Source organism: Gracilinanus agilis, chromosome 3 (assembly GCF_016433145.1).
Source record: "Gracilinanus agilis isolate LMUSP501 chromosome 3, AgileGrace, whole genome shotgun sequence".
Lineage (NCBI taxonomy): Eukaryota > Metazoa > Chordata > Mammalia > Didelphimorphia > Didelphidae > Gracilinanus > Gracilinanus agilis.
In genome coordinates, this window is record NC_058132.1 from 651,218,693 (window position 1) to 651,231,195 (window position 12,503).

Here is a 12,503-nt window from a genome sequence, read left to right on the forward strand (position 1 = left end):
AAATCAAATCTGCCCCTCTGGAAAGGCTCAGCTGCCTGTCTCGGAGGGTTCCTGCTCACAGAAGCTTTAGCAAGATGGAGAATCTCTCCTGTCGTGAATGTGATTTTCTTCCACTTAGGCTGCCCCCGTATGAGCCAAGATGGGAATATTACAATATCCGAAAGCCACAAGGAGCCAGATTCTCCTCAGCTTAAGATAATGCTTCTGAAGGCAGCATTAACCAGTGGATAGGAACTCATCATTTCAGGGGCTCACCAGAATGAATAAATCCTCCAGAAACGTGTGCCCAGAGTTCACTGAGTTTTCTGTATTGTAGATAGAAGAAACTCACTCGAACTTTGCCAGCCTGAGGCTCTACTTTTATTTCTGTGGGAGGAAACAAGAAATAGCCTCACATTAAGTTGACAAAAATGAAAAGGTAGAAAAGAATTTGAGTAATTCTATTAATGAAAACTTTTCTGTCGGGCAACTCGGTCTCTACTTTCCATGATGTTAGGGACTCCATCAACAGATCAAGTCACTAAGAAACTGTCTTTCTTTTCTACCTTTTTTTTTTAAACCCTTAACTTCTGTGTATTGGCTCCTAAGTGGAAGAGTGGTAAGAGTGGGCAATGGGGGTCAAGTGACTTGCCCAGGGTCACACAGCTGGGAAGTGTCTGAGGCCGGATTTGAATCCAGGACCTCCCATCTCTAGGCCTGACTCTCCATCCACTGAGCTACCCAGCTGCCCCCTACATTTCTTTTGTGAGAAACATAGCTTACTAAATGGCTTAAAAGAAAAATGTAGATGTGCATGTATGGACATGTGCGTGTCTGTGGCTAGAGAGAGAGAGATGGGGGATTAGTAGAAGAGAAGGGGATCTGGGGAGGGACAGATAGATAGTTGGAGGAGAGAGAAAGAGAAGCTCTTGGAAGGTAGAGGGTCAAATCCCTTTTGTGTTGGCATTTCCAGTGCCTCGTCCATTGTTGGGTTGGATTCAATGCTCATAGTTTGATTGTTCTGAGGAGGAAGATGAGTCCAGGCATCTCACCTTTTCTCCATGATTTCTTTTTCTTTTTTTTAAACTTTTACCTTCCATCTTAGAATCAATATTATGTATTGGTTCCAAGGCAAAAGAGCGGTAATTCTCCGTGATTTCTTGAAAATGCCCAACATTCATTATGTGGTCGGCAGCTCCTCTTAAGTCCTTTCTGAGTCCTATAATATCGTTCTTTGGGCTCTGGCCTCTCCTCCTTTGTGGTGCCAGTTTTTCCTCTTTTTCTCTCCCCTGGATCTTAGTTGCTTCCTTTTTTCCCCTTTAACCCTCACTTTCTATCTTCAAATCAATACTGTGTATTAGTATCAAAGCAGCAGAGTGGTTAGGGCTTGGCGACGGGGCTTAAGTGACTTGTTCAGGTTGCACAGTTGAAGTAAGTCCAAAAGAAGAGGGCAGCTTGATTTTGGGAGAGATGCTCGAGTTTCCAGTATTAGAGAGCAGGAGGGAGCCGTGGCCAGCACAAGGAATGATAGATGGGAATCCCATGTGCACAGATCTAGTGCCTGACTAAGTCAACTGAGTGTGAACGTAGGCCAAATGCTTAGATGTAGACAGCAAAGATCAGAAGGCTAATTCTGGCCTATTTTATGCAAAAAAGGTTTCTGTCCCACCGATGGCCAAACCAAAGGAGTATTGCAAACACATGCACGTCTCCTCTCTAAGCTTCATACTGCAGACTCTCTGCCCACTGAGCCACCTCTCTTGTTCACGTTTTTGATTTGGGGGGATCCTTCTCATTGCTGGTGAAGGTGAGAACACACCCATAATGGGATTGTTCTTTTTGCCGATCAAATATATATGATCCAATCTTCCCCTGAAGAGGCCAGCTGCCTCTTTTTTTATGTTCTTTGCCTGAAGCTCTTAAAAACAAATGAACAAAACAAAACACAACAAAATAAAAACCCTTATTATTGATCCTCAGCCTTTTGGACAGCCAGAGCTCACTCTGGGGTTTTATTTGATTCTCGTGGCTCCATAGCCTGATTTTTTTTTTTAAAAAACCCTTAACTTCTATGTATTGGCTCCTTGGTGGAAGAGTGGTAAGGGTGGGCCATGGGGGTCAAGTGACTCGCCCAGGGTCACACAGCTGGGAAGTGTCTGAGGCCGGATTTGAACCTAGAACCTCCCTTCTCTAGGCCTGACTCTCCATCCACTGAGCTACCCAGCTGCCCCGTCCATAGCCTGATTTGATCATTTCTCTAAGCCTTGGAAAGTTCTTTTTGCATATTTTCTAGTCCATTTTTACATCTGCTTTTTTGTCTTATTCTTTCGTTCTAGAGGGCACAGTTCATCCTTGCATGGTGAAGACAGGAGAGAAGCTGCTTGGTCCCTTCTGTTAGGCCCATTTCCAAGTCACTCTCTTGATTCTCTACTACGAATTCTCCCTTGAGCTCTCCCCAACCACCCTTTCCCACCCCTCCAACATAAAGCAGTCAGCCGATCCCCGAGCCTGCTTAAGCTCTTCAGTTATGAATAGAGTCCAAAAGGTCCAAGTAGAAACTAGGAAACTCGTTTTAGGTATTTATGATTTTGGAGAAAGTGGACGTTGAGTGTTTCTGACTGGGACATACTGAAATCTCTGCCAAATAAATCAACTCACTCTGTAAACAACCAAGAAATGTTCTTGGAATGACACAAAGGCAGCCACATTGCTTATAGGCAAGAGAAGTTAGGAGAAAGCTGGGGCTCTTCGCGAGTTGTGGATTTGGATTTCCTGAGCAACATCATCCACTGGAAGGAAGTCGGGGCCTGACATCACGCGTGGCATCTCAGGGGCTCCTTCCCATCCAGTGTGTCCCTGAGCTATTTCCACGCACAACCGAGGGGTGAGACAGCGGCGGTTTCCTTTATCCGTGTAACGTAAGCAATCTAAGGAGCGGTGGGTTTAGAGCAAAGAGTCTTATTTATCTATTTATCCTAAATTGAAAACAAAATACTTACTGGAATGATTGCTCAAAAGGATGAGTGTCCCTCATATGGACATTTTATTACTATATTTTGGAAAGAATGAGGTAAATTTCCCTTTTTTTAACCCATCAGAAATCTTTTTTTGGGGGGGAGAAGAGGGAAAAGGGTAAAATTCTGATGCCAAAAATGTCTTTAATTAAAGCAATCTAATCGTTGAATTGTATTAATGTTTCTAAGCCCCAGATATGTAAATGAAGATATCAAGGGCTTGGGAAAAAATATGGTTGCTCTATGAAATAATATTCAAAAAGTTATTGTTGTTCTTGAATTCTGATCTTTTTCAAGTCACAGACACGCTTATGGAGAATAGAATTCATATGAAAAGGTGATGAAATGTTTTTAAACATTCCAAGTGTGTGTTGCCCCACCAAATCCCCCAAAGTTACTGTGAATTACTATAGGTATATAGGCTTCACCAGAGCACAGTGTCTTCAGATCAGCATTCTCTATGGGTTTTTATTTTTTTTTATTATTTTTTAAACCCTTAATTTCTATGTATTGTCTCTTAGGTGGAAGAGTGGTAAGGGTAGGCAATGGGGGTCAAGTGACTTGCCCAGGGTCACACAGTTGGGAAGTGGCTGAGGCAAGATTTGAACCCAGGACCTCCCATCTCTAGGCCTGGCTCTCCATCCACTGAGCTACCCAGCTGCCCCTCTCTATGTGTTTTTAGAGGGAGGAAAAAGCAAACAAATCCCCCTCAGTTAGAGCCTTGGTGTTTAATATCTTTTACAAGGGGGACACTAAGAGTGATTTTCTGTGAACAAAAACAGATGGGCTCCGGGTGCAGGTTGTTTTGAGCATTTACAAGAAAGCTGTAGATTTTATGGGGCTTCTATTTTCCAACCTCAGATGGGAATGTATTAGATGGCCACTGGCACAAGCCACTCTCACTGGCAAAAACAGAGGATCTTTTGTGTGGCTTTGAAAATACTCCACTCTGTAAAGCCGGGGTGTCACGAGGCAACTCCTCCCCATTTTGTGTCCTCCGAACTACATTGTGACAAGCTGATTGTTCGTCCGGCCGTCACCGAGCGTTTGATTTCCCACCGGCAAATTCCTCCGAACGTAGTTCATGTAAATTGTTCTGACTTAGAAGAAGGGAACCGAGTCAGCACCGAAGCATTTTCAGCCCCCTTTTCAGCTCGTGGAATACAAAATAATTTTACTCGTCTGCAGTATGGTGCTTAGAGAGGAGACGTACATGTGTTAGCAATACTCCTTCGGTTTGGCAGTCGGTGGGACAGAAGCCTTTTGTGCATAAAATGGGCCAGAATTAGCCTTCTGATCTTCGCTGTCCACATCTAAGCTTTTGGCCTACGTTCACATTCCGATGGCTCGCTCAGGTACTAGATCTGTGCACATGGGATTCCCATCATCTATTATCCCGTGTGCTGGGCTCGGCTCCCTCTTGCTCTCTAATATCGGAAACCCGAGAATCTTTCCCCAAACGAAGCCGCCCTCTTGTTTTCGAATTATTCCTGTTTTCTTTTCACCAAAGTACAATTCATGAAGAAGTCTATTCTCATCATGTGCAAAGCAGAAAGGAATCGTGGGAGGAGCTCGAGAGCCAGAATCGGAAGAGCATTCAAGAGGCCAAATCCAGGAAGAAAAAGTATAGTAGAAATAAGCGTATCCTTCCCTACCTGGATTCCTAGAAGCGGCTTCTTGGTAAAGTCAGACAATAATTTAGGTAGAAAATAGTCCCAGAGTTTGAGCAGACTCTAAGCCCGTTACATCTCCCGCGGCGATCCGAGTCTTCATGGAGAGAGGCGAAGCCTACGGTGATGGTCGGGGAACCCGATTTGTTCTGAATGGGCCCGAGAGGGCGCCAGGAGTGCTGCGGTGGGTCCAGCTTCCAAAGAGGCACAAAAGTTTAAACTTCCTCAGCATTAGGTTAACCGAAAAGAGAACGAGCTGCCTCGTCCGTCTGGCTACTCCTTAGTAGGACCTTGAAGCAGTGGCTTGTTGGCTTTCTCACCGTATCTCCCCGATGCAGCCTCTGTCTGATCAATGAGCTTTTCCACCACTTTCCCACCTTTGCTCCCAGATGTTTAGGATCAGGGCCGTTAGAGAAGGGGTCCGAAGCTGCACAGACTAGAGTCATCTCCAATTCAGGCATTTGGGGATTTTTTTGACCTTGATTTGAGCCTTCGCTCTGACAGAATTAGATTGCTTATGGGGTCCTGAATAAGTTGCTTTACAACATGAAACCCAAGTTTTCTCCTTGGTTTTATTCCCTTCCCATTTTAAGAGTGAAGAAACCGAGGCAATCAGAGTTTAAGTGACATGTCCTGGATCATATAACTGAATTGTGTCTGAGGCAGAATTTGAATTCGTCTTCCTAACACTAAACCCCGGTTTTTGTCTATTCTGTCATTTTGCTAGATTATAGGTCTAGTGTGTGAAGAGACTTCAGTGGTCCTCGTCCAGCCTCCTGATTTTAGAGAGGAGGAAACTGAGGCTCAGATTAAGGGTTTTGCCCCAGGTCACCAAGGGAGTTAAGTATCAGGGATGGGATCTAAAGCCAAGACCTCCAACACCAGAGATAGTTCTCTATATTATTGCTGCACTTCAAAGGCTGTAATGGGGAGATAAGTTTATTACTCATTCCCCGTTCCCAGTATCACCTTTTTCAATGCTCAGTTCAGAAATATCTCTAGCAGGATTAAAAAGAATCCATTCTATTTATTCAGTTGTTAAGTCATTTTTTAGTCATTTCATTACATTCAGTGACTCCATTTGGGATTTTCTTGGCAAAGGTACGGGAGTGGTTTTTTTTTTTCTTTCTTCTCCTGCTCATTTTACAGATGAAGAAACTGAGGCAAATATGTTTAAATGATTTTCCTGCAGTCATACAGCTAGTCAGTGTCTGAGGTCAGATTTGAGCTCAAGAAGTTAGTGTTTGTGGCTCAGGGCTCTGCACTCTCTCTACAGCACCACCCATTCACACGAGCTGTTTAATAAAAACAATCTTATTGACAACAATACTTTTTATGGTCCTTAAAGGTTCATAGATTGCTCTTTGTCCTCCACCACCTTTGACAGTTAGAGAACAGATTGGGCAATAAATAGCATTTTTTTCATGCTTGGGTTTTCTCATGGAGATTAGTTCTACCCTAGTTATGGAAAATGATATTGAAATGATTTCAAATCCCACAAAAACCTGCATCACTCATGTAGCCTATCTTTTCTCAATTCCAGAATTGTAATTGTGGATTTGCCCAGGGACATCCAGTACAAATCCCTTGTGTCAATAAGCCAATGTATTAGATGACATCTTTTTTTTTTTTAATAACACATGAGCTTTGGCATGACAAGGTGCCCTTTGTAAGGCTTTTTTTCCTAGTCAAAACACTTGGTTTCTTTCTTTCTTTTTTTTCTTCAAAGACTTTGCAGTCACAGAGGTAGGAGGAGCCCTTCTTGGATGCTTTTTAGAAAATATAAATCTAATTGGAAATCTGAAAGAGAGAGAATGCATTGCCCTGTACTAGTCAAGTGACGTATGAAAAATTCAAGAACCCCAGTGGAGTATCTCTGTGTAACCAAGAACTTTTATTTCTTGGGAACAAGAGAATGTGTTTGATTCTCCCCTGGGGAGCCTCACACTTCTATGTACAGCACATTTTTCAGGTTTTCATGTTTAGACGTAAGTGACTGAAAAGACGGTGTGACCAAGCCATATTTTTTCCCAGTGCATCTTAAAGCCGGTTGCCATGGCAGCACTTTTTTAATTGGAGAGTTACCATTCCGCTCAGCCAGCTTTGACATATTTTTCTTGGATGCCTTGGATTGTTAGATTTGGCATTGTTCTTTGGCGTAATAGTCGGTCAAGGTCAAGGATTTGTTTTTGTTGAATAATTTCACTTTTCTCTACGTGGCTCTGAGGGGACTTCGAGGTCCCTCTTGGAGACCCTTCGAGGTCTCTCCCAGACCCCCTGCTCTTTGTCAAGAAAACTGCCGAGCCTCCGGAGAGACACTTGGGGCCGATGTTCTCTGAATAAGTAATGGTGTCGCTCTTCACACCCCGGCTGGGAAGTCAGCGTCGACAGGTCTATCACCTGGCCAAATGAATGAGCTTTTATTCAGATGATGTTTCCAGATTTTATGAAGAGTCCGCTTGTAGTTCTCAGGTCGCCGTGTCCGTGAACGTGCACGGGTCTGCTTCGGCGTCAGGGCGCTGGCGGCTTCATGAAAAACAAGCTTGTTGCCAGTTGGCTTTTTATAACTTATAGGTCTTGAATAAACATGGGGCTCAATGCTCTACCAGGGATTTGGTGATTTGGATCAGGCTACTGCAGAGTTATAAAAATAGCCTAAATAAACAGACACAGCAGGCACTCTGCAACTTAATTCTGAAACCTTCCCAGACCCACTTCAACTTCGAAAGTGCCTCTGTTGGACAAAGAATGCGTCTCTTTTGCAGAGATTAACATTACGCAGCTCATAAAAGGAAAACAAAAATTGGGGTTTTAGTGTCCATCATGCCTACACCTCCCCTAGAAAATTATTTCAGAGCTTTTTGATCCATTGGCTGTTCGGGTCTGCTCTCTGGGGTCTTTCTGCCATTTTAGGGTCATTGCAGAAAAATAACATACGTAGGCTGTAGGGGAGGATAAGAATCGTTGTCCACTGGCATATTCTGAGGTACGAAGGACCTTGGAGACTCCTCCTCTGGTCCAGACTGTCCCCGAAGGCACTGACTACCAAATGTGAATTGAATGAAAGTTATCACTTTTGGTACTTTGAAAAGACTACATTTTCCTGACCGTCTGCAGAAGATAAAGCCAAAGAGAGTCACCCTAAAAATAGAAATAGAAAGCAGCCACTTAGCTGGCATTTATCTTTTCTTGAGAACCTCACTTTCATGCCACTGACATTTAAAATGGGGCATCATTCAGTACTTTGGGGAGCCATCATTTCATGAATTGATGCTGATTTCAGCCCCTCGCCACCTTCATAAATTATCTGGATGTCTTGATGTGGCTTAAAAAAAATAACTGAATCCTCTGGTGCCCGTCCTTGTGGTAATGAGCCTTCTGAACTCAGCTTGGCTAAGATGAGAGCTCATGGCTGAGGATGTACTTGTAGACATCACAAGCTGGCAAGACTTTCTGGAGCTTGGGCTCTCATGGAGAAGCTCTGTCAAAAGCAGGATGACTTCCATGCCAGGATGTGGAGAAAAAGAAGCCTTCGCCTCCTATATCATAGGTCAGCTCCATCAGTTTTTCAAGCTCTGGCATAGTTTTTCCTTAAGGATATTCATTTTTTATCTCATCATTTTTCTTCCTCCTTTAAAACATTATCTATGTAGAAATGATTCTTTTCAAATAAAAGTCCCTGAAAATATTCACGGCTGAAAGGACGTACGTGTACTTAGTGTGACACAGTTACCAGGCCCTGGTCAGTCAGAGTCTGGGACCAAGAGGTAGGATTAGGGATCTCTGTATTGCCATGATGCCTACATGCTGCACGAGCCTAAAGCATTTCTAGTAATTATTTAGCTCATGAATCTCAAGTTGCCTTTGGAAGTTAATAAAGGTAAGAGTCATTAACTGGGGTGGCCAGAGAGAGGCAAAGTGATTGGCCAAGATCACCCAGGAAGTCAGTGAAGGGGACCAGAAATGGAATCCAGCTGGCTCATTTCTGTTAGATTGGAAACGGGAAAAAATATGATTCAGCACTAGGTGGGTCCAATCTCTTTGGGGACCTCCACAATTTCACATTTTACTTAATCATTCTTCCATTAATGGGCATGCCCTCAATTTCTAGGGTTTTTTTAATTATAAAGAGAGCTACTATGAATATTTTAAAATCTATAGGTTTTTTTTCCCCTCTACATCTTGGGAATTGGCTCTAATAGTGGCATTGCTGGGTCAAAAGGTATGCACAGTTTTATAACTGAGCCTAAGTCCAAATTTTTTTCCAAAATTTTTGGATCAGTTCACAATTCCACCAACAGTTTATTAGTGTCCCAATTTTCCCAAGTCTTCTCCAGCTTTTGTCATTATTCCTTTCTCTCTTCTTAGCCAATCTGATAGGTATGAAATGGTATCTCACAATTGTTTAATTTTCATTTTTCTAATCAATGATTAAAGCATTTTTAGTATGACTATTTATAGTTTTGGTTTCTTCTTCCAAAACTTACTATTAATATCTTTTGACTATTTATCAACTTGGTAATAACTCACATTTTAAATTTGACTTAGTTTTCTATATATTTCAGGTGTGAGGTCTTTAAGAAAGTCTGAAAATTTTTTTCTCTGATTCTCTTCTTTCCTTCCAATCTTGATCATTTAATATATATAAAATCTTTTTAATTTTAGGCAATACAATTATCCATTTTATATTTCACAATGTTTTCTATTTTATTTATTCAGAAATTATTCTTCTGTACATAAATCTTGTAGGCAATATCTTCAATGCTTTTCTGATTTACTCATGATATCTCTCTTGATGAATAGATCATGTATCCATTTTGACTGTATCTTGGTAAATGGTGATGGATATTGCTCTATATATAGTTTCTGCCAGGCTGTTTTCTAGTTTTCTGAGCATTTTTTTAAAATATTGAATTCTTATCTCAAAACTTTAGATATTTACATTCATCACACACGAGGTCACTATAATCATCTACAACTGTGTTTGTTATAACTATTTTATTGATGCACTATTCCATTTCTTAGCCAGTGCCAAATAGTTATGATGATTATCATTTTATAATGTAGTTTAATATCTGTACTTGGGGCAGCTGGGTAGCTCAGTGGAGTGAGAGTCAGGCCTAGAGATAGGAGGTCCTTGGTTCAAATCTGGCCTCAGACACTTCCCAGCTGTGTGACCCTGGGCAAGTCACTTGACCCCCATGGCCCACCCTTACCAATCTTCCACCTATGAGACAATACACCGAAGTACAAGGGTTTAAAAAAAAAATATATCTGTACTGCTAGACTTCCTTTCTTAAATGTTTTCATTAATTCCTTTGCTAGTCTTCACTTTTTGCTTGTCTAAATGAATTGTGTTATTATTTTTCCCATAATGACAAATACTTTTTGGTAGTTTCACTGGACCATTACTGAATAAGTAGATTAATTTATATAGAATTCTCATTTTTTTGATGGACCACCCATGAACAATTAATATTTATCTATTTATTTAAATATGACTTTATTAGCATAAAAATGTTTTATAATTCTATTCATATAGTTCATGGATTTGTATTGGCAAGTATACTTCCATATAGTTGATATTGTCTATAGCTATTTCAAATGAAATATCTCTTATCATCTCTTTTTGCAAGACTTTGTTGGTAATATATAGAATTGTCCATTATCTATGTGAGTTTATTTCATATCTTACTACTTTGTTAATGGTATTAATTTTTTCAACCAAATTTTTAGTTGAATCTCTAGAGTTTTATAAATATATAATCATTTTGTCCACAAATAGAGATAATTTTGTTGCCTCGTTAGCCATTCTCATTCCTTCAATTTCTTTTTCTTCTCCTCTGCTATTGGTGGCATTTCTAGCACAACATGGAATATCATGGGTGATGATGGGCATTATTGTTTGACTCCTGATTTTATTGCAAAGGTTTCTACTTTATCCCTTGTTATAGGTAATGCTTGCTGATAGTTTTAGGTAGATGCTTCTTTTCATTCTAAGGGAAAATCCATTTATAGATACCCTTTCAAAAGTATAGAAAGAGAAGCTCTCAGTTACATAAGGATACATATACAGTATGTGGGATCCTGAGGGGATCTGCTCATTCACAATCTTGACTCTGAGCCCATGTTTCCCAGTTCTGGATGCCCATAGCCATGGCACATCCTTCTTCCACATTCTGTTGGCACTTCTAAAATATGGTTCACACTGTTTTTATGCAAGATGTGTAGAGAACTTCAGTGATTGCTATGTACCCATGAAGCTTTTAGAAGCTTCGTGGTATTTTAGGCATCCACTTCTCACTTATATTTTGGGGATACCTTTTACCTCCTCTCTCTACCCTGTTTTCTGTTAATGTGGTACTCCATTATGCATATGTTAGGTGCTATCCCTATGGCTTTTCTTACATAAAACTCCTTGGCACTCTCGGAGATGAAAGGCAGAGTATACATTGGGAACTGAGAAGCAAACTCCATAGAAAACAGCTGACGTTGCAGTTGAACATAATAGGAACAACTGCCTAAAGCTTGCTGCTTTGTTTGTTTAATTTCTTTTATTTTCTCACAGTCTCACAGTTGATTCGCCTAGAGCACATATCATGGGAGGCTTAAATGTACATGAGGAAATGGTTGTTTTATCCTAATGAGTGTCTTCTGTCTTGGGAAGAGGGGACAGCAGGAACAGTGGAGTGTGGATAATGATGGGAGGACAAGGTTTTACCTGAAATCAGCTCAGTTAGTGGATGACTTTTTTAGGGTGAACTTTTCTATTCTTCCATAATTGATCATTTAAGAAGCACCAACTAAGGTCATGTTTAGAATTTTGTGTGCTAACATGGAAAACTCTTCTAGATTTGGAAATATAGTGGAGTGGCTTATGGTAGAATCTAGCATCTCCATGTTTTCAATACATAGTAGGCACTGAATGAATGCTTGTTGCTTGCCTGACAAGTCAATGTTTCAGAAAGCCACCCTTCATATCTCTTAAAGTAAACATATTTCTGGGAAAGAGGGGACCAGAGCATTATTTATTTGTTTATTTCCAATGCCTTTCATCACCATATCAGTGAGTAAGAAAAACACTGAATAAATTAATAGATGCCTTGCTTTTGTAATGTCTGTAATTTTATAATATACTTAAGATACCTGTCTGCAGGATTTCCTCCTTTGTTCTTGTCTCTAATGAAAAGCTAGAACTTTTGCTTGATAAGGCCAAGGACCTTTGAGATCATCGTCTTCCTTTATTGTCTAGCAAAGTGTCCTGACTAGCATCCCTCCTCTCTCTCCATCTACTAGTTTCTTCTCTGATGCTTAAAAACACATTCAAGGGATTGCCCCTCATTCATCCTTAAAACAACAAAAACAAACAAAACCTCTCAATATACCAGGGTGCCTGTTAGTTTTCACCCTATATCTTTCCCCTATCTCAAATAAACTGCTTGAAAAAAAATCTACATTCAATTCATCCTTTTTCTCTCTTTTTCTTCTCTTTTAAACCCTCTGCAGTCTGACTTCTAACCCCATGATTCAAGTGAAAAGGCATTCTTCAAAGTTACTAGTGATCTCACAGTTGCCAAATCTACTGGGAGATGGGGGGAGGTTCCACATCCAATATCCTTGACTTTTCTCTATCATTTGACATTGTTGACCCCTCCCCTCCCCTTTCTCCTCCTATATAGTCTCTCTTCTCTGTGTTTTCTGATGCAGTTTTCTCTTGGATTTCCTCCAGTGCTCTGACTTCTCTCTCTCTTCCCTTCCTTCCTTCCTTCCTTCCTTCCTTCCTTCCTTCCTTCCTTCCTTCCTTCCTTCCTTCCTCCCTTCCTTCCTTCCTCCCTTTCTT

General features: G+C 40.9%; 1 protein-coding gene across 1 annotated transcript in view; it reads left to right on the forward strand.

The window, feature by feature from the left end:
* MBNL1 (muscleblind like splicing regulator 1) overlaps window positions 1–12,503 on the forward strand; it is a 146,708-nt gene that overhangs the window by 89,005 nt on the left and 45,200 nt on the right. The gene's annotated exons all lie outside the window — the stretch shown is intronic.